The sequence below is a fragment of the Strix aluco genome, chromosome 3, assembly GCF_031877795.1.
Source record: "Strix aluco isolate bStrAlu1 chromosome 3, bStrAlu1.hap1, whole genome shotgun sequence".
Classification (NCBI taxonomy): domain Eukaryota; kingdom Metazoa; phylum Chordata; class Aves; order Strigiformes; family Strigidae; genus Strix; species Strix aluco.
In genome coordinates, this window is record NC_133933.1 from 43,274,041 (window position 1) to 43,300,276 (window position 26,236).

A 26,236-nucleotide genomic window follows, 5' to 3' on the forward strand; every position below is an offset into this window, starting at 1 on the left:
GGACACTTATTCTTTTTGTGTGTGTTTTACCTGCAGATGATGCAAGTACTCTGTGTAAGTCTACTTACAGAAGAGATGTAGAGAGCATGAAGAGTTTTGTGAAAGATTCATTGATCTTGATCCCTATACTGCTTATATGAGCAATGTCTGCAGTGAGGCACAAGAAAGCCTTTACTTAACCAATACAGTTCAGCAAAATATATCTGTAATATTTTTCTTTAACATTCCTCATTATGACAGTCATGAGAGCTTTATATTGCTGCATCAGCTGTTTTTCTGTTCTTCTTTTTGTTGCTATGATTTGATTTAATTTTTTTTAAAGGGAAAGAAAAAGCATAGGTAAAACATAATGATTTACCCGATGAATATTTTTAATGTAACAAATTTAAATAAGACTTGACAATTTGAGTTATGATGCATGGCAGAGAGAAGGGGAAAATGCTTTAAGGGGACTGTACTGCTCAGAGACATTCAGAGAGCTCTGCAAATCAATGCTGAGAGTGACGGACTCATATATCAACCATGACTCTGCACCAGCTTGAATGTAATGAAAACTTCAGTAATTTGGCTCTGCTATGGTTGAGTGCTGCTTCCGGGTGAAATTTCATGAGCATTTTAAAAGTAAGACCAGGTCTCTTCTGTCTTAGCAGACAGAAGTAATTTTAAAACTAGTGATACTTGCCCTAGAAATAAAACTTGGGTGAACAGCAAACTCTAGCTGTATGAGTGTATGAGAATAAGTGTATGCACCATACTTCAGCCATTTGTTTCTGTAGTGTTTTTGAATTGCCATTCCTTATCAGGTAGATTTGAGGGAAAATCTGTAAATGAAGAGGTTAAGAGAAGTATTCACAGGTGAATTATTAGAAACTGTTGAAGTTTATATTGCAAGTTATTGGAATAAGTCACTCTGTGGGAGATCTTAAAAAAGAATAAAGAAAGAAAAACAACCCCTTAATATGTTTACTTTTTCTGGTGCTGCTGTCTTTATGCCTCCCTTATATTAAAAAGTGGTGTGTTTATTTGCGCTCTTGTAGCTACAATGTGACACTTTATTATAGCCTGAGATAGTACAAAGTAAAAAAGGGCTGTTCTTTTGACACCAAAAGAAAAAAACTCCGATTTGGGCTGGAAAGTGTTCTTTCTGACAATGGTTTTAGACCTTTCCTTTGCTTTAAGAAATTCTCCTAGTGTAGTGGTATGTGACCACTGCATTCTGATAAGGTTAGAATGACTTTCAAAAAAGTATTTTTATTGTTGTTCAAAAATAGATCAGAATCAAATGACATTTGCATGGCAATGGCAGTCCAGCAAGGAGCCTCTGGAAGCCTTATGGAGGAAGAGGATTGGCTACTGCTAATACACAAACAATCTTAAACTCTCCATTTCCTAGCTTTTATATTGCTTTCAGAATTATGCTATTATTTTCAGAAATCAGAGGTTTTGTCCAAAGACAAAGGTTTTGAAAATTTTCAGGAGGTGCCATTGGGATGGGAAATCACGTGGATGAATAGGAGGTATATTATCCCTGTGTCCTGTCCTGCCTGCCCCCCCCCCCCCCCCCCCTTGAAAGCATCTGTCTCTGGTTGCCAGGCTATATCTTACGCTCTCTGGGTTTCGGTTACTGCTATCAGATATCCAAAGGAATGTGAGAAGTCAGAGAGGTTATTTTTCCTGGGTTGAGAAGTAGTATGCTTCCTTCCATCCCTCCATATATGTGTTAACTTAAAGTTCTGCTGAAGTAATCCATGTCTGTCCATTCCACAGTGTGCTGCTGCAATCTGAGATTAACTCAGGCACAACGGGAAGGTGAACTTTGTCCCTTAAATTCAGAAATGGTCAAATTTCTGAATTTTCATAAGCTGAAATAAAACCAGTTTTCAATCCACTTTAAAAATAGGCTACATTTTTCTGTAAAACAGCTCTTTAAAATTATTTTGGAAAATTTATCTCGGTTTTTTAAATCATGTTTACAAGTGCCTTTCATGTGTTTATCTTCCCCATAATGACATTAATTTTAAAATATGTAATGACAAAAAAAAGTTTCATTACAGCATGAACAGATGGAGCTTCAGTATTGAAATGACCTTTGAATTGAAAAAGTAATTTTTAAAGAAGAACTTTCTGACTTCCTATTAGCTTTGAAAATGGAACTAATAAGAGAGTCTGTTACACCAGAGCTTGCACTGAGTACTCATCCATGAAAAGATCTGATTTAAGGCAGTAATCCTGGACTAAAAATGTGTAACAGGGTGAAATCCCATTTCTTGAAGTCTTATCTTCCTTTCTGCCTATCTGTGTGATAGCTATGGTACATATGGGCAGGATCTATCCTGAACACCTCACAGTAACAGAATAAGTAGGGAAGGCCTTGGGCATTGAGCTCAAGAATGACTGAAGTCCCAGTATTTTTAGGACACCTCATGCTCTCATTTCTAACTGATATAAGCTTTTTTAGTAAAAGAATTTCAGAATAGTTAGTGTTGTCCTCCTGGAAGACACCTGATTAGATGCTCTCTCCCACAGAGTAAAAGAAATCAATTAGGAGGAGGGAGGAGATGTTTGGCCTTTTGCTGCTCAGTCAAGTTGATTTCAATAATGCAGGGGGCATCTGCATCCTGGAGTGATAGACATAGTAGAAAAAAACACAAATGGGATTTTGCCCCATTTCAGTCAAAATGCAGACGTAATTAATGGCATAAGGAGCAAATGCCACTCCATTAGACAACTGTTCAGCACATTAGATTAAAACATGAGTCACTTGGTAGGACAGGAATAGCCACTGCAGAGGAAGCTGTTGGGCTTTGACAGCTTGGATGAAGAAGGTTGTTAAAAGTCCTGAGTAAGAATTTGAAATGAGGAATATTGAATATATTGCCAAAAATCTTCTCTTCAGGAAGAGGTCCTTTACATCCTATCTTAAAATCAATTTAAAAATGAAGAAATCTTAGGTACAAGAAATTAAGTTTATCTTTTGTTTTTCAGAATTAATATTCTTAAACTCGTTAGTTTTCCGTACGTTCGTTCTTTGTCTAGAACATAATTTTGTGATAACTGTCTGTTCTATTTATACCATCTGTTACTTGTTCTTGATGTGCATGTGAGCTTGTCAGTGCCCAAGACAGTACCTGTGGCTACCTGAATGGTGGAGCTTGCCTGGAGAGGGTTGGGTTTCATGTGTCAGGGTTTTCTGCCTTTCCTTCCCCCCCCCCGCCCCGACCTTTCTAGTTAGGCGTTGCTCTACAGACTTTTCAGCTGAGAAGTATATTAAGGGATATTCAGACCAGTCATTCTACGATGAGGCTTCATTAATAATAACTTGCTTGACCTTACTGCTACTCTGACACTCTTGTAATAAACAGAAGTTGCCTGGATAAGTTAAAAACTGGTGAGGGATTTCATCCATTCCTGTGTCTTGTACCAGCCTTATTTTTAACCAATGTGAGCCCAATCTTGAAAATTGAATTTGGGGGTTCTGTTGCATGCCTCTTCACTGCTATGCATGGAAGAAGCTGCACCATCCAACTCTCATTCACCCCAGATGGAAGCCTTCATAGGTGCTGCTGGTGGTGCTGGACCCACAGGTTTCCTGTGGATTTGGGTGCCCTCCCAGGGAAAGGGAGGTGATGGCTGGCCCAGAGGAGCGCTCCTTGTTCTTCATATTGTTAGTACACTTCCCAGCAGATAACTTCTCATGAGCCAGTGCCTCGCTGACCTCTACAGAGATCTAATACAATGTGCTCTGTAGTTTTTAGTGAGAGATGGGTGCCACTTCCCACCTTCCTGTTCAGTCACCTATGATAAAACGAAGGGTGCCAAGACAAAACTAAATGTGAATCAAGCTGTGTTAAGAAAAGGTGGTGTGTGTGGGAGAGAGTTGACCTATTCCCATTTGTTTTCTTTTAAGAAACACTGCTAGGGTCTGAAAGATTGCTACTTGTCAGGAATCTATCTTCTGTTTCATCAGTGTGCAGTTGTTTGATTTCCAGTCCCTCATGTTTTGTGACAGGCTCATAAGAAACTAATGTTGCTGCTGTGACTGCTCAGAAAGAAAAAGGGAAAGGGATGTTATCTAGAATTGTACTGCAAACATGCTTTCACGTAAAGATCCCATTATGTTGTTTACAGCTTTTATCTTCCACTATGTGCTTTGAGTTTTAATCAGACCATGTCTAATTCAGTTTTGGGGATTCGTTTATTTTATTCAGCCTCTACTGGAGAAGATGATTAATGAACAATATTTGTCGGTTGGTTTGGCTTTTTTTTTTTTTACCTGCTGTGTATGCAGTGCTGCATGCTACTGCAGTTTGTCTCTTCTTTCTGTATCCACTGGATAACTGCTTTTTTTTTTTTTCCCTTTTTTCCCCTCCCCCAATATAAATCTATTTAGGCTTGTTGATACCTCTTAGGAATATCTAGCCTCTTAAAAAGGCTGTGTGTGTGCATGTTTCTATACATACATAAAATACATATGTAGGTGTTTGTATATACTTTAAATTAGATATCTACAGTATTTAGTTTTCAGATGCCATAGTTTGTTTTGGACATTTAAAATTAATTATAAGACAGGTTGTATTTGTCTTTAAAAACAAGAGTACAAACCAAAAACCTACTGTGTTTCTTTTCTTTTCCTACAATAGCCATTGCAATAAAAATTCAAATTCATAGAATATTTGTGACACAAACAACTGTTCCTGCAGTTATAATTCATAAATAAGGGCAGCAATTAAATTCCAAAGAGTCTCTTGGCAGATGCAACAAAAGGGAAAATGGTCTAGTTCTGTAATGGGGAGTCTGTTGTCCTCTGAGACAAGCCTAAGAAGAGATAATGTGCATATGGGACTGATATGGAGGTCACATAAGGAGGAATCTTTTAATTTAATTAAAAGCATAATTAATCCTAGTGAGATTCTGTAACCCTCTACAGTTGGGTTTTATGGGCCTGCACTGTTTGCAAGCCAAAAAGTAAAGAAAATTTTGACATTTAAAGATGAGAAAGTATCACTTTTTGGCCAAGAAACTTATCTGATGGAGAAAGAATTAGCAAAGTATTAAATGTCAATTTGCTGGCAAATAAAAAATAGGCAATGCAAACCTTTGCCTCTTACAGTGAAAAGATAATGATAAAGCCAGCTTTTTTCTACACTGACTCGTTCTGATAAGTTCTGCCTCAATGATTTTCCATAGTAGAATGTTATATGCCACAATATTTGTAAATGGTGGTATGTTCCAGTGTTCATAAAAGCTAAGGTATTAAGCATACATATTGTAAAAGATAAGACATTAAGCATGCATTTGAAAACAAAATGATACATTAAGAATGTAACAAAATAATGTTTGCATTATGATACTGCCTTGCATTTTCTGAGACCCAGCTGAACAATATAATGTTAACTCTATTTTAACAGGAACAGTTGCCTGTGATGAAGTGAGAATTCTTTTTCTTGATGAATCTTCAGTTTATCAACAGTTAATGAGCCTTGGCTGCACTTCTCCAGCAGAGAAAAGAGAAAGGGTCTGTTGTTTCACACGGCTGAAACACCTTAGCTACTGTCATGCTACTGGTTCAGCATTTCCTGTAATTGGTCTGATAGAAAAGGGTCATCCTTTATGAAGCTGCCGTTCATCACCTCTGTCTTGCTAGAATGACATCAATTTATGTATCTATCATAAAGTTACTGAACCAGCAGTCTGAGACACTGATGGCTTATTTCAATATATAGGCATCCTGAGATGTAATGAATTTTACTTCCTGAATTTCTCAGATGCAGGAATACTGAAATAATGATTAGCAAAATTGGGATGGTGCTCATTTGTTTTGCAGCCTATAACTTTTTAGGCATGACATTTACATATTTTCCTCTTCTGTAATGAATGGTAAAAAGTTGTGTTTTTTTTTTTTTTTTTCCAAATTCTAATGTTGCACTCTGATTGCTCAGAAATCATTAATTATCTTGAAACTAGCAATAGACACTGATAATTATCAAGACTGTTTGAAATAAGTTACCAGGACTATATGAAAGGCTAGTTTTCTGAGTCCTTCTGGCACAGTTATCTTTAACTTGTTAGGGTGACTCCACAGTAACGTCAGATCTTGTCAAGTCACAAAGATTAAGCCTGAGTTCTTGGCACCAAGGATGAATGTCTTCACTGATTATGGGTCATGAACTGGTAAAACTGGATAGCTTCTTTTCTTCCCCTGCATTGTGCTATGTGCTCTTCCAACTCAAAGAAAGTATTCCAAGCTGCTCAGGTCAACAAAAAATGTATTACTCTTCATCATCACCCCGTTTTAGGCTTTTCTGACTGATTGTTCTGAGTTTTTGCATTTAACTCTTTTATTCTGTGTTCAAGCATAATTTTGTATTGAAAATCATGGGTACTCTCCATGGATTGTGTTAACTTGAAACTATTGCAGACTCCTCAATCACTTTTTACAGCATATAACCATTTACAAGAAGTGAAGGTATAGTGTGGTTCAGTCAGTTCATCATTCTTGGGTTTTGGGCAATGTAAAAAGTGTATTTAAGAGATTGCAAAGTCTGTATAGTTAAAGTTAGACCATCATAGGATCTCATCCAAACTGATATGTTGGTACATTTGCATAATCTTGTATATTAAACATGTTGCGAAGAGAAAGATAGATACAACACGGTGGAACAAGAAGCCTAATAATTTCCTTCCAAGTACCAAGAATTGGGTAGCTAAAGAAGGGCTGTCTATGTACGTCCATGCAACAATGTGCAAGCTGCATGTGAATCTACAAATGGGAATGTTATTATGCTCCTAACTTTTGTGGAATGGAGCATGCTTCCATGCATATCCTTTATTCCTAGTCCATTTGTTTAGACACATTTGAAAGCTTCAGATTTGGTGATGCCAGTTCTGCTTCTGTTTCCTCTGCCACTGTAGGTTCAGTTAACATCTACTGCATGCCCACTTGTAATATTCCACTTGATCACCTCTTTCTTCACTAATTAAGCAGGAAGAGGAGGAGCTACCTCAAGTGTAGGAAAGAGAAAGCGGTTAGGAGCTTTGCTTTTAAGAGAAGTAGGAACATGGCCTCTTTTGATAACTTGATTTCACAGCTATCATCATACAAAAGGAATGCAGATTAGTTATATCAGCATAACTGTAATTTCTTCTCATTCAAAGGAGTCCAAAGTGGCACGGAACTACATGCTCCCCTGTATATTTTGCCAAACCCAAGTATAAAATACTGTAGCATAGGCTTAGAAGTGAACTAATTTAAATTTGGGAAAGAAGTGAAACAATAAGTTGGGTTTTTGTTTAACTTGCCTTTTGCTCTTCAGGTATTTTTTTAGGAATTTGCCCACAGTGGGCTTTAGCTGACCTTCCTCGGTCCCTCTTCCCACCTCTTCTTTTTTTTCCTTCCTAACCCATATGTTGGGGGCTGAAAATGAATCTGTGCACTCAGCATGACACAGGGCTTCTGTCCATGCTTCTGTGTCAGGAGAGGGTTTGGAAGAAAATAAGGAGTGGCTGCTTTATACTGCAAATGGAAACTGTAAATTTGCACAGCAAAGCAATTTCAGTACAAAGGAAGATTGTAAGTGTCACGTTTGCCAAGGTGCTGCATCCCAGATTGGTCTTCAAACAGATTGTATGAGCTACAATATTTGTAATACATTTTGTGTTCAGCTGCAAGATTTTATTTTTTTTTTGGAAGATCAGGCAGCAAAGCAAGAGGAGATCACACTGAAGTGGAGGCCAGTAACAGAGAGCCAGCCAAAGAGAGTGCGATTTGAGTAAGTACTTGTAAAGGTTGCTTCCCAGGAAGAAAAGAGACCATTTGAAAGTTATGTGGCTGTTGTAGGGGAAACACAAAGTAGCAAGTGAGCTAAGGAGAAAAGAAAAAGCAGAGCTAGGGTGCAAGAAATGTGTAGTAAGAAGAGCTACCCAGGTTGCAGGTTATGATTGAGAGTGATAACAAATAAAGGCAGAAAACAAGAAAAGAGATACTAGATGAAGTGATGAAACTGGGCAGGTGGTAAGAGCTGAGGAGACAGATGATGTATCTCTAACAATAGTGATGCTAAAAATAGGAGAGATGCTCCTTGCTGGTGTCATATGGAAGTGGTAGGATTGCTTAGTAGATCTCTGTGTTAGGGCATCCTTTTCCAAAGCACTTACTCAATTTACATGCTAGGTGGGGTGTATTCTGTCAGCATGGTTTGAGTTATAAAAGCTCAAATGCCTTGATGCATTTAGAAATGCCATTACAAATCTTTAAAAAGATCTGTTTGAAAGCTGGGAAAAGCTTAAAGCTGAAAAGCACATCTTTGAGTGCAAAAATGAACTTTGCTTGTAAAATTTGTGAGGAGAGCTCTTTTTAAAGTCTCTGTTTCCTTTGAGCCTCGTCTTTGTTTTGCCTTTATGAATTCAGATCCCTTGTGTCCTTTCCTCCTCCCCCTCTTTGGCGCGCCTCTTGATTGTTTCACAATTTATCTTTGCTGCCCAGGGAATCCAACCGTCTGGGGCTGGTGGCTTCATCCTGCCTTGGTGTCAAGGTCGAAATCTTTTAATTTTGCAGGTAGAGTGGGTATTGTGACCCCAGGGTCTGCTGCTGTATATTTAAATCTTGTCAGTGTTCTCAGAATGACAGTGTCTCGCATTTATGTCTGTCAGCTGCTTTATTGGGCTCTTTGGTGATATTTTGTCTAATTTCTCTTGGCAAAATTATAACAGTATTTTCTTGTTAATACTAAAAGCCTGTGGCATTAAAATAAGTAAAAAGCTTAACAACATTCTCATTACAGTTGTTAAACTGAAGAGTATATTTACAGAAGGTAAAAAAAACAGTTTTGGCAATGTAATAGAGGTTAGTTTGCTTATCTACGCTTTCTGCAGCATATCTTTACTCAGTGTTGGAAACATTAGTTAGGCTAAGGATGCCTTGTATATATTCCCATTCTTGGAAAAGACATTGCAAAAGGGGAGAATTTGAAATACCTTTTGCATCTGCAGGGTTTGGAATTTTAAGAAGAGATAGAGTTTTCCTTTAGTCAGTTTTTACCAGTACAGAGTCAGTACCTAGACTTTGTGATTGGATTTGCCCATTTTTGAGTAATGAGGCATAGTAGGGATGTAAACTGAAACACATGATCTCTTGTGCATTTTCGGTGTTGCTTGAATGTTAACAATCATTATGATCAGTACGAATTTACCAAAACAAATGCAATAGCTCTTTTGCACTAATTTGATCAGCATACTGATATGTTCTCAAAAACTACAAGGTAAGTTAAAGAAGGTCACATGAAAAGCCATTTACTCCAAAACTAGCAAATACATCTTCAGTCGCACATAGGAGTTGAGAGGCTAATGCATATTTGGAGCAAAACTACAAGATAGTTCAGCTCTGACAAGTTGATACTGAAATTTTTTATGCTGACATTTTTTCCAAATCTTGCAAATTTTGTTTCTGATGAATTATTTTTAGACGCTTCTAACAGATTTTATCATTACTTTAAAGTATAGAAGTGTTACAGTAACCCAATAAAATAATTATAAGACTTTTTTTCTTTTATTCGCAGAAGAAAATATTTGTATCAGCTTCAGAAATGTTTAAGATATTATTGCCTAAATCTTTCACCACTTCCCTTCCTCCCCCGCCGTCCCCCCCCCCCCCCCCGCCCCATCTCCTCATTCTTTCCCCAGAAAAGAAAGCCTGAATCAGACAGTCTGCTTGGAAAATTTCAGCCCAAACAGATGACTGATATGGAAGAATTATGAGTCTCTGAGAACAGCTCATAACTTCAGTGCCCTCAAATCAGTAGTTGCTAAGAACTTTTTCCTTTATCCATTACAAAATCCATTCTTTTGCTATTAAGCAAAAGAAAAGCAAGCCTACAGGTTTCTTAAAATTGTTTAGATACTCATCTTGTTGATATGCTGTTTGAACTTCAAGAAAGCAGTTATTTATCCATTACATGCAGTTTAAAAATCTGCATTAGCCATTTATATGTGCCAGTTGACTGAATATTTTGAAAGGTTGTCCTCACATTTACATATACTAATGTCTCTCTTGCATTCTTTCTGCTGATAGTCTTGTGAATAACAAAATACTTGCAGAAGCTAAACAAACCTCCACAGGCAGCAACTGTGAATTCACAGATCAGCCTTTTCCATTAGAAAGAAAACAAAAGGAACCGTACTAAAACCTGATCCCCTTATTTGATTTGGTCTGTTGAAGACTTAATCTTTGGTATTGAAAGGAGATGTGGCAGTCATCATGCCAGATCAAAGCTGGAAACTATAATTCTGAGAAAGCTGAAAAAAGACTTTTTAAAACAGTATCTGCAGTACCTGTGGGCATCCATAAAAAACCCAGATCCTGGAGTCTTACTCAGTTGAGTAGCTGCTTTGACTTTTAAAGAGTGACGTATTTATGTGGGTAAGATGAATTATTTCTGGTCAAATATGTTTTTGTGTCTGCTCAGTTTGGAATAAGATAGATTACTCATGCTGTATGTGCAAATTGTGGTTGTACTCAGTGGTCTAGACATACAGGCATTTTGTGTTAACTAAGCTATCTTATCAACTCTTAACAAGTCTGTCAGCAAAAAGTTTACATATTTTTAATGTGGTAGTATTCCAAGTTTCTCAGCACTCATCTACCTTTCTTATCATCTGTAAAGAAGATTGCTGCTTTTTTTTTTTTTTAAGAGTCATTATTTATTAATCTTAATTTAGGGAATGACCTTATCTGAAACTGAGCTGAAGTTCACATATAAATAAGCACCAAGACTTGGATTGTAAAGAGAATCAGATGCAGTGGGCTTTTTGCACTCCTAATGACCTCCAAACATGTGGTCTAGTACTTCTGGCTAAACACACATCACAAGTTAGGCTTTCACTACACGTTCTGCCATATATACCACTTCTCTGAACATATAAATACAATTTACAGAACAAACCACTGAATTTCAGTTACCAATTCTCTATGATAACTGTATTTTATATGTATTCAAAAGTAGAGACAAAGAGACATAGTTTATTAAAAAACTGTTTAAGGTATGTAATTTGCAAATAGTGCTATTCCAAATGTATAGTGAAGACTGCTCTACTTGCTTAGTGCACAAGGATGCTAGGAAGCATTGGAAGTGTAGTTCTACTTCTGATTTTTTTTTTTTTTTTTCTGAGAAGCATCTGACCCAGTCTTCAAACATCTCCAATTAAATGTGTCTCATTCTTCAATTTTTCAAAATGATTTGACGTGGTACTTGTCAGATTGGATCTGTGTGCGCTTTTTTTTTTTTTAAAATAACCTTAATTGACTCAAGTTTGCTTGATACCCTGAGTAAAATTAGCCTTTCTGAAGAGATGACTTTGAGCATTTTAGTACAGTGTTTTGCAAGCAGCTTTGAACGTACTCCTGTAAAGCACTCAAGTAGTCAAGCGGAGGCTCTGTGACCAGCACCATTAGTGTGGAAATGAACCTGAGCTGTTTCCTGAGTAGGGTTGGTTAGCTAGGACCCAGTCTCAAAGGAGTCCTTGGCTTCTGAGTTGGAGTATGGGCAACCTAAGCTTGTATTTGCTTTCAGAACATGGTTCATCCTCTTGAAGAGTAACGTTTATCTATTTCAGCAAGGTGGTTAAGTGCTAACGCAACTGAGTGAATAGGCGAGAGGACTTGCTTTCTCAACTAACTAGCTGAAATAGCATTTCATGTCATAAGTAGAATTATTCTGTTTCTGTAATTCAGGTCAGTGCCCTATTGTATGAGCCCCTATGTTCTTATGTATCTATTGTCTTTAACTTTTTTTTAATTAGTGTGTGATTAATAGAAGATGCAAGATGACAAAGCAGGGACAAAAGATATTAAAATTCTGGTTTTACTGTGGAATGATTTGAAATGTTATTTGCATCTTTAGAATGTTCCTGTTTAATTTTTTTATTGTTGAGTCCTTCAATATTTTACTGATACTGTTCAGATGAAGAAACTGAGGCAGAAATGTGTTTGCTGAGTATATTGAAAAATCAATAATGCTGATTCTTGCTGACCCATCTCTTACTTGCTGGGTCACTCTGTCTTTAATTCTTTGCTTGTTCAAGATTTTAACATGGAATTAAGTTTTGTTTTGTTTGGGTTTTTTTAACAGTTTATTTTGCACTATGCATTCTCTCTGCCTTGACCTTTTTCTTGAGCTGCAGTAGTTTACTGTAGAGTGTACTTAACTCATTTCCTTGTAGCACACTATATACAGTTCTACTTGAATGCTTAGAAATCTAAAATATTTGCCTTATAGAAATGACATATGGCTGGAGGAAATTTACAGCTGGTAAGTGACAGCAGCAAGCTTGTATTATACAGTTTAAGGAGGTTCATAGGTTTTGTCACTATCCTTCATTAGTTTGGATTGTGGTATTGCAAAAAACACGAGTATGCATGAAAGGCATTTGCTTCTTTATGTATTCTCTGGAAGAATTTTTTAGTCAGCCCAGTCTAGTAAAGGGGCAGTTCGCAGGTAGCGTCAGTTCATCAAAATGGAATGTAAATCTGAACCTCTCTGATCTTTTCAGTACTTCTGCATGCTTTGCAAACAAATGACAAATTTTATGTGCTGAATTACTTCAGCATTTGTCCAGGAAAATCAGAATCCTGTAGGACATTCTGATTTGCTGTAGTTTATGTTTGTTCTAACTGTATATGAGACTGGATATACGTATGTCCAATAGTACTGATTTCATAACGTGGAGTAGAAAATGTGTCTCTTGAATTAAGAAGCATGTATAATTTATCATTGGCTGGCTGATAGCCTCAGTGAATAAAACTGAGTTAATCTGTTAATTATTGAACTGTGGATGTAAAACTGAATGCTGTATCTTTAAAGTAAATGAATGCTTGAAATCATGCTTTCCTAAAGAAGCATTTTATAATAAATTAATAAACTATTCATTTTTCTGTTAAAGCATTTTTGATCTGCAGGAGTGACTTTTAGTCTTCAAGAACCAGCAAAAATTTGTTATTGATTGGAGAAGCCAAGAAATAATTAAATAACTATGTTTAAATTTGTATGCTGGCAGCTTGCAAATGGTGGCTGGGAATAGTTGTTTAGCCAGAAAACAGGTTGTTTATTTGAAGCTTTTTTAAAATTTTTATTTCAGTACTGTAGGAAGGGAGGGAATGGATGTGCATAACTGGTGCCAACCTGGGGGGGACAAATCTCCCACAGGCATAGGGAGCCCCTCAATTCCATACCTGAAGTAATATTTTTCTCACTTTTTAAGATGCTTCGCTTCTGACTAAAGAGCATAGATTGTTTTTCCTGTGTAGGCACTAACACACAGCCTTGATAGTATTTGTATCCATCTTAAAAAAAAAAAAAAAAATAAAAAAAAAAAATCCTCATTTATGGTAAGATTTTTAGATCATCTTAATTTCATCCTGACATTTCCTTGTGTGAGTGTGTATTAATTCTCTGTTATCAACCTTAATATTCTTAAATGCTGAATAAAAGCAGGTAATACTTCAGAATGTCCAAACACACATCTGGTAACCTAAAGATAACAACAGCCACACATACAAGGCCTGGCTAAAGAGTCTTCTTAAAACTCATTTACAGGGTTGTGATCATATCTTGTAGCCTGTAGCTGGGAGTGCTATAAATGCCTGAGAAATTGTCGGTTATCAGGACTTAGTACCTGCTTTGCATTATCTAAAATATGTGCATGTCCACAAATGACACTTCATCAATCCCAGCTATCCAAATGTTTCAGATATATTCTTCAAGCTTTTTATAATTATACTTTGCACACATGTACATGTGATACTCAAATGTGTATACAACAGCTTGCCTGTAGGTTATTGGGGAGATGTGTGCACATATGTCTATAATAATCTACCCTGAGCCTGGTGTGATAAATCAGAGCAGAGTAAAATCCTACTTAACAAAGTGGCTTCTTTTTTTCTAGTTTTCCCAAAAGTGTTTTTGGAGAGTGTTAGTCTGTGTTGTATATTAAATTAAACTTCACCCATCTTGCTGTTCCCAATATTTTCTTTCCAAGCATATTTAGCTTTGCACGCTAGTTGCAATTGTTTGAAAGGACTCAAATATTGTATGACTAAAATGACTAAATGAGTTATTTTTGACAGGATGTAGAAAAAACAGGTACTCTGAAAAGTGGGGTCGTTTTTGACCCTATTTTCCCAACACTATTATTTCAATGTTTTCAGTTGTTTTGTGCTATCATGCAGTCTCTTTAATTATTCCTAAGTCCTAGTAAAAAAAAAAAAAAAAAGCAAACAAAAAAGCCCCAACAAACCACCCAACATTACTTTCTAGCTTTTCTCTTCTGTATCTTACTTCCATTTTTCTTCTTTTGCTGTCTTTATTTTCAGTTCACATCCTTTTCTGGCTTGGTTTCTTAAGGAAATATGTGACTTAGTTGATCATGCTCTGTATTGTCTGCCTGACAATAATTTTTTTTTTCCCTAATAACTTTTAGAACTGCCAACTCATCACCACCACGTTGAGTTAGAGGGACAGATATTTCAAAGCTATTTCCTACAAGGTTTATGCAAATATACAAGTAGGTGAGAAGGAAAAAGACCCCTTAGTGTTTTCACTCAGGAAATGGCCACCACAATATAGTAATAGACACAGGATAATTGAAGCAGAGAGGTGTGAATGAAAGCCAAGGAGACTAGGCTTTGTGAGTTCTGCTGTTTGTGGATTCAGTTTGTCTAATAGTTTTCAGTGTCAAGACATGTACAAAGCACACACATATCTTCAAGTTTGTTTTATCACATGTTTATTATGCACTTTTGGAAAGAATTAGGTGCCATTTATTTTGATTTTTTTTAAAAAGGGATGCATGGACCAACCTACTTACATGTGTGCATGAGAAGAGACCTTACATTAGCTTGGATTGCCTTTTCTGTGCATCCCCGAGGCTGCCATTTAGCAGAAGGGGAATAGCAACAAAGGAAATTTGGCAGAAAAAGAAATGGGGGGAGAAGTGCAATCAGACCTATTAAGAAGCACTTTCAAGACCTGTAGGAAAATATGACAGTGCTTTCTCAACTTTCGGATGACCTTTCTCCTGATGAATAGTTTTATTTGCATGAGAAGCTTGGGCCAGGCCCACAAAATCAGCTTTCCATTCGAGTTAATATTTCTGAGAACATTTTGTGATGGGATCCATGTGGGGGAATTTTATTACTCTACAGCATCCTTATGTGAGCATTCTCTGGGAAAAAACAATTTAACAGAGGAAAAAATCTCCAAGAAAAAACATCAGTTACAACACTTGCTGTTAACATTATACTAACCCCCCAAAAAGTCAAGTATCTTAGCCCTCAAATAATGCAACTTCAAAAATGTGTGACTATATATATTTTTTAAAAGTGACATTGTTTTGTTATGAAGAGTTTATATGGTTTTAAGGTTGGGGAGAACGTGCTGTCTCTTATGCACAAACTTGCTGAATAGCCACATAATCTTATATGTCTGCCTTCATTTTTCCTCCCTTTCTGGGTCATTTCAGAAACTAATTTGGTGAGTTCCTTGGGTTACAAAGATTTGTACAAGGAGGTGGATTAGCACACTTTTGGGTGCCATTAAAAAAATTGTTTCCATCCTTGTAAACCTTTTTAAAAATCCAGATGTTTTCAACAACTACAAATCATGCCAGCAGGGGTCAGTTTAGTACCAATGCAAATTGAAACAGCAGGATTGTACACTTGAGGAGCTAGAATGAATGTGAAGCTTGTATAATCAGACTACAAATAAACCTGTGTATATAACTTGGTAGACAGCCACTAAAACCATCTCTGCTATTCCTACTGGATTTCGGGTTTGAGTCCTTTTCTTAAAAATAAATGAACAAATAACCTTTTCTGGAGTTTTGCTGATTTCCCACAATATTTGCAGTATTTGTCCTTGAAGAGTATGTGAATGGTGTATATGACACTTTGCAAAAAAAGTGCATATTCATTACAAAAAGCATGAAAACGATAGGATAGTAAAAAGACTAATTTCTGTGATGACTGACATTTAAACCGTAAAATTTGAACCTGATGTAGGTACCTGGAAGGATTCAGGTCAAGTTCTTCTTCAAAGGTAAAAGTACTGGTTTATGTATAGAGGGTACCTACCAACTGAAGTTGCATATCCCTCCCACCTCCCTTTCCCCCATAAAGAAATCTGCATTGAATTCATTAGAACCACTGGTGTGCTTTGGAATTTCTAGTGTTTGCCTGAGATCATGAGTGGCCATAGTCATTCATTAAGGTAAGCATGTCTAACATGCAAAAATCATACAAAAAACATACAAAAGAAGGCAGGAGGAGGATGAAATAGGGAAAAATGATAATCAGGTGTCTGATAAGGAGAGTCCCTGTTAGCTTTATGTTTTTCATGCAGTTTATTTTTCTTCAGGTATCTAGCTTTGTCTTCTGTTTGCAGTCATTGCCACTGATGCATGCTGTGTGTATGGAATACCTACGATTTTTAGATTCTTGCATTCCAGGGAAAAGTAAATGACAGTATATATCTTTTAGAAAGGTTTAACTTTCTTAGTTCAATAGCAACACTTGTAGAAATTCTTAGTTTGCATTTGATCACTCTTTCACAAGTAGTACATATATGGCTCTTTCCCCCACGAATTTTTAAAACCTTGAGTAGATATTAAGAGTCATGTGAGACATCTGAGCTCAGCAGAGTTACTAAACTTAACTTGTTCTATATTGGTTGATAACTGTTAAGTAATATTAACAATAAGAATGTTAAAATTATATTTACAGAAGTATTTTGAAAAGGAATAATGACCTTTCATTTTTTTTGTCTGTTTTTTTGTTCTATTGTGATTCCTAGTCACCATAGTTCAAATTAGGTCCAATATTAGTTTTAATAACATAATTGATGCAATGTAATGATGTAACTGAGGCCAAGATTACATGCGTTAATAAAATATATCTAATTAGATTACACAGAAATTCAGGGTGAGGACCTAAATTCTGCTTCTGTTTGTCATAATTTTTCAGAGGTTTGCTGTGATGATTTTTGACCTTGTCTGGTATCTAAAGCTACTGCAAGATTCCCCAAACTTTGGGACATTAGGTACAGACATTAGCTATCTCTGTACATACATTCTAAAAGATATAGCAGGATTTAGGGACTTGGCCTGCTTTTTCTGGAAAGAGGTCATGAATTAGAATACAGCTTTATTCACTGCTACCTTTTAAATACTTTGAAGGGAAACATTTTGCCATTAGAATATAATATTCCTTACAATGATCTTGCGTGAAGTTTTGTTTGATACAAAATGGAATAAATTAATTGTGACCATTTTGAGACAAACTGTATTACTTTTTAAAAACTATACTGTTAAGTCTGTGCCTCTTGACTGACTTTCCATTATAAAGTTATCTTTGGCAAGCTTATAAAAAATTGCTGGTTGAAGGACTGCTAATGCTTGCAGTATGTTACAAGTGTTGAGTCCCACTTTCCTTCCTGAATTTAGAGAGTAGGTATGTGGATAAATCTTAGTTCAAAAAACAGCTGGGAGCTGCTGCCTCTCTCACTTGTCCCTTTTGAGCTGCCACAATTCAAAGCCCTTTGCCTCCTTCATGTCATTCCACATGTTTACGTGTCTGCATTGGCACCTGTGGGGTTTTTTCCTGGACAGAAAACAAAAGAATACTTTTCTTGCCAACCTGGTTCCCCTGGGACAGATCTACAAGTCTTGGACACAAGACCTAAAACGTTATTCTTTCTAGTCAGTTGAACCCTTGAACAAAAAATTAGAGCTGACTTCCCCTCTCCCCGAGTATTTCATCCGTTGCTTCCTCTGTTATGCTCTTGCTGTGTATTAAGCGTACTGGGAGCCAGTCTTTCAAGATCTGTCCTCACATGCTGTGTCTTTGTCTTTGTTTAAGTCTTAGCAACAGGGTTGCTTGCTCAGAACTGCTTGTGACTCTCCATTTTATCTTCTGTAAAGGACAAAACCTTTCTTTTCTTGACTGTTAGTCTCTCTTTGAATGGGTAAGTTTTATCCCGTAAAGAGTATTTAGATTTCAGCTCTTTACGTAGCAGAGATCATTGTGAGTGTCTTGAACTAGCATGGCTTTGATTTTAAAAATTCCAGCAACAAGACTTCTGGACAAATTTTTCTTATACTTCTGTTTGTAGACCCAAAATGGACCAGGTTCCACCAGTGTTTTGTGCTAGGGTGTTAGAGGAGGACTGCTATATTTTCTGCAGAGGATAACTGGGAAAGAGCACCAAAACTGCTAAGACTCTTGAATTCCTGTTTCCAACCCGTGCTATTACCTTCAATGTCTCGTCAATTGGTACATAACCTGAGATGCCCCAAGCACTGCTCTCTTTGTAGAACATATGTTGGGCACAGAGTGTAGTGCCTGCAAGATGTGGGAAATTGTTCAAGAGGATAATACGTTGCAAAATTGGCAAAACTCTCAATGATATGGAAGCAATTTGCTATAATCAGCAGGTTTTCTGATGCAATCACTTGATAATTGCATACTTTGAGGCTAATAACATATAGTAACAAAGAGCAGGAAACAGTTATGTCTGTAAGTGGAAATGTTGCTTTAAAATGTATATAAGCCCCCAGTGCATAAAATGCCCCACAGGATGAGAGGTGATATGTGGGAACTTCTTTTTCTATTTGTTTTGAAATCAGTTCTAATAAGGTAGGTGGTCTGAGAAACAATCTGCAAAGGACTCTGAAGGTCAAAATATTCTCAGGAGTTTGGTGTTTCAGTGCAAACCTTGAAAAGGAAGCATTTCTATATGAAAGTACCTAGGATAGTGATAGTGTCCCCAGATTTATACTGCTGGGTAAAAGTGTTGCACAAGAAAACAGAAGATACTGCTATGCACATTAAAAGCGCAAAAGTCCTGTGTCCCCAACAACCAGTACACACCCTCACACCTTTGCAGCTGAGAGATGGCTTATTTCAAGTGACTGATTTCTGTATCTTCCAGTGTCTGAGTCAGGAGCTGGTCTGTGCGTTTGTAAATCAGAGGACCTACAAGGCAGCAGTAACAATGTATGACTTCAGTGGCTATTAAAACTTAGTTTCTCAATCTTCATCTGTTATATTTGGGCCAATAGCCAGGGAATTTATCTTAATAGGGAGCTGGGAAGCAAGTAAGCAATGATCTGAGGTGGGTCAGAAGATAGGAGAGCATCTAGAAGCAATGAAGATAGGTGCTGACAAACAGTGGCTTTCAGGTAGGATTTTCAGCAGTTGTTCTGCTCTGTGACCGACAAGTTTTATAAGAAAGCATCCTGACTTTTGAATTCATCTTCTCTAAAACAAAGCAACATATATTGACCTTCAGCATCCAGAAGTAATCTTGGTTAACTGTATTGGTGCTTGACATAACTTCCAGTGAGTAGTTCATTCTTCATTTCAGAACAGGTATGGTCTTCAGAGGAGCCAGGAATTAAGTGAGGTCCCAGGATTTTCGGCTGTGATCTGAGTCAGAAAAGCTGATATCTTCACTAAGGTCAAGCCAAAAGTGGGCAAAAATAGTTACTCAGGAAGATTGTCTAATGGCTGGAGACCTTTAGCATGCATTTTTGACGCTATATTTAAGACACTTTTGGACCTAATGGTTTAAGCAGTTACATGTTTTGGCCCCTGCTGTGCAGAATCAGATCTATCTATCTGTATTGTCTGTAGTACAGTCCTTTATTATGACTTCTGATGCTCTTTAAGAAATCTTAGTAAAATATATGCAAGCCAAATGATTAGACTTGTTTTTCCTCTCTGCTTAAGATGATAACTAAAGTAATGATTTAAATTTAGCCTTTTTAAAATTAAAGTTACTATCCAGACATCCTACATGCCAGCCCACATCCTTCAAAAGTGTAGCTTGAAGTAAGACAGAAATGTTAGTATCCAAAACTGTCTTGTGTAGCAGTTATAAAAGAGATGCTGACAGACTCTACAACCTTTGGTGTAAATTTTTTATTAAAAGAAAAAGCCTTTCTAGAAATCTGTGCTTTGAATTGGTTTTATGCCTTCTGAAGAGTAGATTTTACTTTTTTTTCCCCTAATCTGGTAAGAAGAAAGACTTCATTAATATGAAGCTGTACATGTGATGTGTTCTTCTTGGCTTTAGTTTCTCATTTTGCCCTTAATGTCATTAAGCAATTTGTTTTATAATAGTTTTATTTCTAAGGCAAGAACAAACTGTTGTCAGTTTTTCTGTGTATGTAAAAGATGTGTTGTGGGATGGTGAAAAAGGTATGGGCTTTATGGAAAAAGATGACATTTCTGTGTGCTGGAGGAATATTCTAAACTGCACGAGAGGAGGTCTTCAGAAGAAAATCAATAGGACACTGCTTTGTTATGTTCAATAATTTGGACGACCTTGTGTTTTTCAGCATTAGCCCGTATTTTCTACCAAACTAAACAAAGCAAAGCCAAATCTGTTTTAGGGCAGTGTCACTATGTTGATTATATAAATTAGTTGTTTCCAGTATTTGATTAAATTCGTAGGAGAAATCCACTGGTTTGGTCCATAGTTTACCCAGCTATACAAATATGTGAGGAGAGAAGAGATACAAACTAATAATGAATATAAACGTAATCTAGCATTCTCTATGCAGCAGCGTTTACAGACCAGAGACAAATCAAAGGGATTGCTAGAAAGAATGGCCTGTATGCTGTTTAATAGGATAACACACTAAAGCATTATTGATCCAGTAAACTGAAGGCTTTTTAGTTCATTCTTATCTCTTTCCACTTTATGCTTTTTCACAGGTTTTCCAAGTGTAAGCACTAGAAAATGTTGAGGTTTTTTCCTTTTGAATTCTTTCAGAGCAGGAATGAACTATTACAGTAAGATCGTCATTGTCACTCTGACAAGTCTGAAGGTGCCAACTTCTCCCCATCTAGTCATTTTATAAGAAAAAGAACTAGCATAGAAGTTGTTCAATTTAGCTAAAAATTGGTTTAGTGAAAAATCTTACTTGAACACATCTAGATTCGTTTATGGTTACCATGACCATACCAATCGGTCATTCATACCAATCAGTATGAACAACATTGTACTGCTTTTATTCAAACCAAATTATTTTTCTTCAGCTTAACAAATAATTTCAAACTGTTGCATTTGGATGCTGATGAGTTAAAGTATCCTGGATTCAAATCTTCTATTGCAGTTTAATTCACTAGAGAGGTATGTCAAGCAATGAAACTATCTTCATTTTCTCATAATGTTTTTGAAGTTGAAATATCAAATGGAGTTTCATCTTAAAAAGGAAGGAAAAGAAAAACCAATGAACAACAAACTTCACTGAGCCATTTCAAGCTGTGAGAGTGTAAGGATTTAGACGTGTGAACAAAGTACATGTTGTTAACTGCTCCACGGTAGCTGTCCATAAGCATACTCTCTGGCACTTCAAGGTAAAACATTGTTAATGAGCTCCTATTCCTAAACTGTATCGTGAGGGTATGCAGACTGGTTTCTCCAGTATGAAATGATGCCCTTTCAACTCCATCTATGATCACTTATCTTTGTAATGCCATCTCTAATAAACATTTTTAAAAGTATTTGTGCTTTGAAAGCATAAACAGATGAAATACCTTGCTGTTCTGAAATTTATGAAGGCAGTTTAAAGAAACATTTTCTGTTACTTCTGCTGAAGGTAAGAAGTTGGATTTTTGGCATCTTTTCCTTCCTTGTCTACCTCTGAGCTCTTGAAGATCCTGCAGGGAGCATGGAAATGGATGTCTATTTGAATCATAGCAAGAGCCAATTAATTTAGATCTGGTGGCCATCTACAGCAGTCACCAAATTCCAAAAGTAATCAACTCTAGCTACATTGTTAGAAGAATGGATGAGATTTTAATAGATAGATATTTGGACTTATTTTCACAAGCAATTGATTTAAGGAAGATTATCATCTCTCCTATAAATTAATTTGAAATCCTACAGATATTACTGACAAATGCCTGAGTATCCATTCCTGCCTTGAACTCTAAGTTCTTCTTTTTGCTTACTTTTAGGTGGAAGTAAGTTTTAATCACATAATTTGGGGATGGTATTTGTTTTATCTGTTTTGAATTTACTCTCTTTTAAGTGTTCTCTTCAGTTGAGAATTCTTTTGCTTTTACATTGAGAAGCTCATGACTGGTTTCTAGAGCATTCACAATGTCATGTGCTTTTAGGTTTTCCTACCGAAGGTAACAGTCACAATTTGTTTTTGATACTTATGACTTGGAGTGATTTTCTTCACTCTCCTCTTTTATTCACTAATTCAACGATATCCTTCAAATTTTAATCCACGTGCTTTGCCACAGTATTTCTTACACATCGTTGTTGGTTTTTAAACTACAACTGCTGATGAGCAGAGTTTTTTTTTTTCTCTGCCATTGGTCTCTGTGGTGCCAAATTTCTTGAATTGATAATTTGGATGGTAATTTTTCTCCCTTATTTTGCATTCATCAACACAGAATATATTTTGTTGTTGCTTTACTAGTTCATTTAGTGTGCTCTGAAGTGTACTTCATTATATTCTCTGGTCCTGCACACTGTAATGACTTTCTCATCTGCAACTATTACTGCCATTTTTACTTTATCCTTTTCCACTTTCTTCCCTGTTCTAGATCTAGATAAGTATGCTAATGATGGGAGATCTAAAGTGTGTGTCATCTTAGCTGAAAAGGTACTCCTGTGACTCTTCCTACAGCCAGTATTTCTTTCATATTGGCATAGTATTACCTATGGCAAGTCAAAATTTAAAAACTGACAGAATTCACTGTCAGTTTCCTTCGCTGCCAGCTTCCTTCTTCCTGCTTCCAAAGCATGAAGTAAGTAAATAAAATTGAAAATTTTGGCCTAAAGATTAGAATTCCCCATGTGTAATTACTATACTGCACAATAACTTTTTAAAGCTCAGAAAACAGGAGAGAGAGAGAGAATTGCTTTAAACAATGTCAGTTAATGAATTTGGACTTGAGGAATTGCTCTGTTTCCCATGTTTAATTTCCTGCATCAATTCAAAACCACCTACTTTTTGACATTTCATAGTCTCTGAAGCAATTAACGATGATATCCCAAACTACAGTTGTGAATTTAGATGAAGAATGAGCTGCAGGGATAGAAGAACTGTGAAGCAGCAGTTAAGATCCTGCTTTGCTTTGATATTTCTGGAAGTTAAAAAAAGGAAGAATAAGAAAAATCTTTCAGCACAACTGTCCGAAAATGGGATGTTTTTCCAAATTTTCTGGGTGGCATCAGTAGCCATTTTATAGTTTTGTTTTCACGTTTCACCTCCTTTTTCTACCATTTAGTGTGCCCAGAAAATATTGTTTGCAAATCATAGATCAGTCTGCATCCAAGGACAAAGCAGATAAGCACAAATGCACAGGTATATTTGCAGTGATTCAAAGCATAACTCTATGCTATACGTGTGTGTTGCCCTGTTAACTTTCTAGATTGGAGGCAGGTATCCACATCCAATAAGTTTCCTTTTAAGTGACAGCTGCAAAAAATATTGCTGCTGTTTGTATCATTAATTAGATTCTTTTATAGATTTAATCTCTGCTGCAGTTTCCAGAAAAGAAAACTGGTATATAACCTGTGAAGAGGAAAAGGGATCACTTATTTTTATTTCCTAAGGTCAACTCATACGACACTAACTCATTTTTTTACTATCTCTTCTCTACAGCATTACTAATTTTTCATGATTTTTTTCTAATTTTCATTGCTTCCTAGATTGTTTGATACACATTTATTAAAACCTGCAGATTGATGACCTTCCTCAATTTAGTGAATGTCTTTCTTTGAAGTTTATATAGCTTTGATGGGAGAAAATAGAAACTCTTTCTCTAAGTAGCTTTATTGGCCATATCAAGATCAAATGATGGATTACTAACAGAATGTGGTTTTAAACATTTATTATATTAGAGCTACTACTTTAGTCCATGCATTTTAGAATCAGTTATAAATTAAATCATTAATGCTACAGTACACAGATGAAAATATTATCAGTTTTCTCCAAAGATTGAAGTGTATTCAATATTAAAAAATTAATTGATTTAATACTGCTTCTGTCAAATTGATCTAGTATTTTGAAATTATATTGGTTATGAATTTTGCTTATTTTTAGTGTGATATTGTTGACTGTATGTTAGCTATTTCAGAGTAGTTATCAAATAATTGCTTTTTCTTGTGGCTGATTTTAGCTTCATTAGTAAATCACTTAAGACCCTTTTTCTAAAGATCTTCAAGCATAGAAGTTCTCCCACTCCAGTTTTATTCACTCATACAGTTTCTACTGGAGATTTTACTGGTGATGTTAAGGGAAATTTATCTTTATCTTAAACCTTCTGTTTGTCCTACTGCTTTCCCTGATGCCCTTGTTACAGTCCTATTTTTCTCTGCCATCCTAGTGACCACAGTGAATCACACTGTGGTATGGAATGACAGCTGCTTTCTAAAGGATAATTCAAATGCATGGCTTCCCTTGATACTGCCATGCCCTGTATAGTTTTTATAAATTATTATGTAAATCTTGCATGGATACTGTGAAACTACAAAATGACTTAAATTTTTTTATTTCTGTTATTTATGAGAGAATTAAGTCTTTGAAATGTTATGTCAGTATAAGTGACAATTTGGATATGTAATCTGAAGGATTTCTTAAAAGGAGGTTATGCTCAGATTACAAATTTGAGTAATCAGGAGAATGACAGCATTGTCTAGAGTGGCACAGAGGGAAACTTGGTTAGAAACAAAAGGCAAAGAACTTGGTCATGCATGCTAGACAGAGCATACCATGAGATACTAAAAAGAGCTTTCCCACTCTCATCTGCTTCTATCACTTTGCTCATTGCTTGTGCTTTGGTAGATGTTATTGTGAAGTACCTACTTTCCTAACACATCATAACGAGCTCTAAAAAATGCAGACAAGTATGAGTGGAGTGTCTCCTACTTGTGTTTTGTAGCCTTTCTTTTACATTTCTACTTTGATTGTGTACCAGTTCTGCAATGGAAATGCTGTCTATGTATGCCATTGATAATGGCAGGGCTGGCATAATTCTCAAAAGTCCTGACAATTTATGGCTACTTTACCTTTTTTCAAAGAGGAGTTAGTATCCAATTATTTGACTGTTTGAAATTATTTACACCACACTGAATCACGAAAATGAGACAAGAGGAGTGCTGTTTTCATTGGGAGAATCAATCCTCCGACATTTTAAGTTGCTGATGTGCATATGTCTGTTGTGGCTCTTGACGTATGGAGAGAGATGAGCACAGTTTTCTGAACTTGTTCATGGAGATTACTGTTTGTGGTCATGAATTGTGGGGCCTGTCTACAACTGTCAGTGAAGGTGGTAGTTACTGCCAGTAGTGATAGCAGTTGTATTACAAAGGAAACTGAGAGCAGCAGCATACTGATATATGAAACATATCAGATGATAGTGCAGGGATTTACCTTATTCCTTAGGGTTCATCTCTGTGATTTACACAGGGATTCCCTGTGCCCTTTTGGAAACCACTGGCAAGGTGAAGGAGTAGAGGTCAGTACAAGTAAGCTGATGAGCTTTCTCTTTCTGTGTCCTGAAGGAGGATGTCAGCAGGGTGGGATTTGCTGGGGCAATCAGAACATAAGAGTGGCTGTCCTAGGTCAAGCCAAAATCCACCTAGCCCACTCCCTTGTCTGATAGTGACTGGAAATAAATACTTGAAGACAAATACAAAATTATCTTCCCTCCAGTGTAGCTTTCCAGGATGCAGTATGCTGTAATTTGAGCCTTTCCAAGTAGAGTTGAATCTGGATTTGTCCACTTAATTAATTGTTTTTTGTTTCTGTGTTTGTTTTCTACAGCACCCTACAGCAATACAATCTGTAATGTGATTATACTTTATATGGAGATTAATTTGTTGTCAATATTCTGCCTGATATTTCTATTCTGTTTCATATTTCTCATCTGTGAGAAAATGAGTATTTGTCATCTCCCTTCCATGTGTAATTTTGCCTCGTATCTAAGATGTCTTTTTCTGAGGTGAGTCTGTTGAGCTTCTCTCGATATAGACATGACTCTATAACTTCCATCCATGGTGTTGCTCTTCTCTGTAACGTTTCCAGTTCTCTTACATTCCCTTTGAAACAGGGTGACCACAGTCGTGTGCTGTGCTAGAGAACTGGATGCTTTATGAAGTTATTCATTGTCACATTGACCTTTTTCTGTTTTGTTCTCTGTTCCACTCCTAATAGCATCTAC

The 26,236-nt window shown here is 36.5% G+C and overlaps 1 protein-coding gene across 3 annotated transcripts in view; it reads left to right on the forward strand.

Annotated features, from left to right (window-relative positions):
* Positions 1–26,236, forward strand: part of SMYD3 (SET and MYND domain containing 3) — a 430,467-nt gene that overhangs the window by 100,410 nt on the left and 303,821 nt on the right. Inside the window, exon 1 of one of the 3 annotated variants that reach the window (XM_074818339.1) lies at positions 7,751–7,769. The exons of the other annotated variants lie outside the window; for them this stretch is intronic. The gene's annotated coding sequence lies outside the window, so the exon portion shown is untranslated. Of the gene's footprint in view, positions 1–7,750; positions 7,770–26,236 lie in introns of those variants that run through there. 3 annotated transcript variants of the gene reach the window in all.